Source organism: Aplysia californica, unplaced genomic scaffold (assembly GCF_000002075.1).
Source record: "Aplysia californica isolate F4 #8 unplaced genomic scaffold, AplCal3.0 scaffold00471, whole genome shotgun sequence".
Taxonomy (NCBI): Eukaryota; Metazoa; Mollusca; class Gastropoda; order Aplysiida; family Aplysiidae; genus Aplysia; species Aplysia californica.
The window spans coordinates 298,898-302,472 of NW_004797741.1; the positions used below are offsets into that span (position 1 = coordinate 298,898).

The 3,575-nt window shown below is 41.5% G+C and overlaps 1 protein-coding gene across 1 annotated transcript in view; it reads left to right on the forward strand.

Moving 5' to 3' along the window:
• Positions 1-1,103: 1,103 nt before the first annotated feature.
• LOC101856598 overlaps positions 1,104-3,575 on the forward strand; it is a gene marked incomplete in the record, with an annotated part of 52,946 nt that continues 50,474 nt past the window's right edge. The window contains 1 exon segment of the mRNA XM_005105443.3: positions 1,104-1,701.

The window sequence follows — 3,575 nt, forward strand, 5'->3', positions numbered from 1 at the left end:
GAAGAAAGAAAAACAAGAGATTGTGCACGAAAGACAGACAGAGAAAGACAGAGACAGAGAGAAAAAGACAAAGAGAGAGAGAGAGAGAGAGAGAGAGAGAGAGAGAGAGAGAGAGAGAGAGAGAGTGAGTGAGAGACAGACAGACAGACAGACAGACAGACAGACAGACAGACAGACAGACAGACAGACATTCGTAGCCTTGAAGTTAAGGTGTTGTCCTCTCATTCAAAGGTCCCTGGTTCGAATCCGGGTAACGACCGAAACATTTTCTTCTCTAAAATTGTCTCCTTTTACCTTCTTTCCTGCTCTCTAGCAATGTTCTGTCGTTTACTTTCGTCTCCTCTTTCTGCATCCACCCCTTCACCCCCTTTGCCCCCTCCTCTGGTCCCCGGACTCTTTCTGCAGCCTTTTTACTGCTACCCCTTGACTCCTTACTGCGGTCAGCGCTCATATGACCTTATGCAGTTGCGAGCGCCGTAAAACCGTGTGCTAAACTAAACTTACTGCGGTCTTTCAGCCATATCCCCGATCTTCTGGTAGGAAAGATCTGCTCCTAGCCTTCTCGGACAAGGGCAAAAAATCTCGGAGGGCCTGTGAGCAAGTTGCGCTCGTTAAAGATCCCTTGGTGGTCTAAAATAGATAAGTGTAGGCTTAAGCCGCCACCCGGGCACAATCCACAATTTTCTACGAACTGAAAAAGTTTAATTTGTCCCGCGCGCTCATATGACCCTATGCGGTTGCGAGGGCCGTAAAAAACACTTACCAAAAAAAAAAGAGAGAGAGAGAGAAAGAAAGACACAAACACACACACACACACACACACACACACACACACACAGAGAGAGAGAGAGAGAGAGAGAGAGAGAGAGAGAGAGAGAGAGAGAGAGAGAGAAACAGAGAGACAGAGAGAGACAGAAAGATTGTGCGCTCAAGCGGAACAGAGATCAACCGATAATAGGACGTGTGTACAGGTAAGTGGCCGTGCCAACGAACACTAACACACACGCACGCACACACACACACATACACACACACACACACACACACACACACACACACACACACACACACACACACACACACACACAGGTCGACTCAGCCTTAACAAATTGCGAGGGAAGGGGGACCAGTCGTGAATCTGTTGTTGTTGTACGACCTGTTCCCTCCAGCCCGCTGTTCACTGTTCATTCTTCATTCTACAGTGTGTTCGTTGGAGAATAACATCCGGGAGGAAAGACTTGGCCCTTGACTTCTGTTTTTCTTTTATATCGGTTTTAACTTTTACTACTAGTTTTGATCAAGGAGAAATTGTTTTATCAAAACGAACACGAAGAATGTTAAAAGTGAAGAAGTCTGTATCTTAATATAAAGCCATGCGATGCCTTAATTATGTATTACATTCGGGAAGAAATGATATCAAGCAACGTAGGCCTACTTGATTAACGACAGCACAGCTATTCGCCTTGGGAACGAATTGTAATGTCCTGACTCAAGGTTGACTTGCGATGAATGAAACTAAACTGAATTATTTTCTTTCGAGGATGGAGCTGTTCTTCTGTTGAAGGAACAACTTTCTTAATAAATTTGTGATAGAGTCTCTAGTATTCCAGCAAAGACAGAAAGCGGTGTTTTGTGGGTTTTTGAAACCGATTACCTTAACATTCCTCCTTTCTCAGTGACGGAAGTTTATTACAGATTCAGGTAAGTACACGCCCCATCCCCACCCTATCTTCCCCATTTCTCTTCTCATTGAAAGATAAACTATTCACCCCTTCGGTACACGAATCCATCACTTTCTCAGTGCAGTTTTCGCTAGCATCAAAGACAGCACACTAGCGCACCTGTAGTGTGACCTATTTCCTTATTTACACTACAGAATAGAAGGCAACAAAGTTCAATGTCACTACCTGGCCCAGTCCCCGTCCTTCAAATCCTGATTATACATGACTCAAGCTTGAAGGCTTGGTGTGAGAAACGTAAATTACGCTAGGCCTTATCGTAGGCTCGGTACAAATTTAATGTTGATGGCACCATCGAAGGCTTTGTACAAGAAATGTAGATTGTGCTGTCGTATGATTGGTACAAGATGTATAGATTGCACTGTCGAAGGCTGTGTGTTGACATTGACATTTTCAACACTTTATGAATAACACTTTGTCAATAACTATTCTTTTTTTTAACGTTGTCTTGTTTTCAAGACTATTCAGATTGTCAGAGATGGACCAGAACTATGGTGGAGTGTTACAGACTTTGATACTATAACGTACAAATGATTATCATCGGAGTGTTCACAATCATCATCATCATCATCATCGTCATCACTACTCGAACACAAAGCGACAATTTAAGACCTGTAATGACCCCAAAAAAAATCTTGAGAAGCGAATGCGCGTAGGCCCCAAGGCTTCAAGTCTACAATTATAGCTGTAATCTGAAGCCAGAATGGCGGTGTGTAGCGTGACGACGCCTTATAAAGACAGTGTGAGTGTTTGCTTACCTATTTGCCTGATCCGAGTGCTACATAATATTATATTTCTTCATCTTTCTAATATAAGCCTTGGGGTTCACCTGAAGTATATTAATCAAGTTAAGAAATCGTTTGGAAAAATGAAAGATTATTACCATCTGTGATTGGCGTTGAATTGTTGTAATAATTAATAGAAAGAGGCGCTCCGTTTCTCACTTGGTAGCATGCTGGACTGTGGAGCGGAGGCCTTGGATCGAATCTCGGACGGGTCTCTCTTATCTTGGGTTGTTTTGTGGAGTATTTAAAGCTTGCCACCCAAATGGCTAGCTGCTATCGGAGATTTAACGTTAACTTCGGAGGTCCCACCTCTTTCATAAACTTACAGTGTGGAAGAGGGTGTGCTGACAAAATTAGCTACTTCTCGCTATCCAAAATGAAGACATTGACTAAAAACCAACATTAGGGTCAAATTTGTAGACTTACTATAGATCTAGATGTCATATTATATCCATTAACTATAAATGCCTTTTATTATTTCATACTAATAGATCGTAAAAACTTCACATATAAGCGTGAAGTATTTACATAGAACAAGAATCCGAGAAGTAACTCATTTTGTCAATTTAATTAAGCATTGTTAAAAAGGTACCAATAGAACTTACGTCAATATAGTTTCAGCACCCGTTTTTACAGTTTTCAAACATTCGACTAGCGTGTAACTGTGTAAAGAGACTGTGAAGGTAACAGAACTGCTGAGTATTTGTCGAGTTTAAGTAAACTGACATTTGGCGCCTCTTGCTTGGTTCACAGAGGTCTAATTTGCCAGTGTAAAGAAAACGTTAATGCACCGTTTCTGTATTCTTCACTCAGTATATTAAATACTAGTCGTTCTCTCTTTCTCTCTCCTCCCATATTCCTCTATTTTTCTATTTATCTATTCTTACCTTTTCTTTAATTCTTCCTTTCTGTCCCTTACTACGATCCTCTTTCCATCTTTCAAGTTCATAAAAACTCACACCAACTTACAAATCCACTTAAAACATACACGCTTACACATTTAAACCATTCTCTCTCTCTCTCTCTCTCTCTCTCTCTCTCTCTCTCTCTG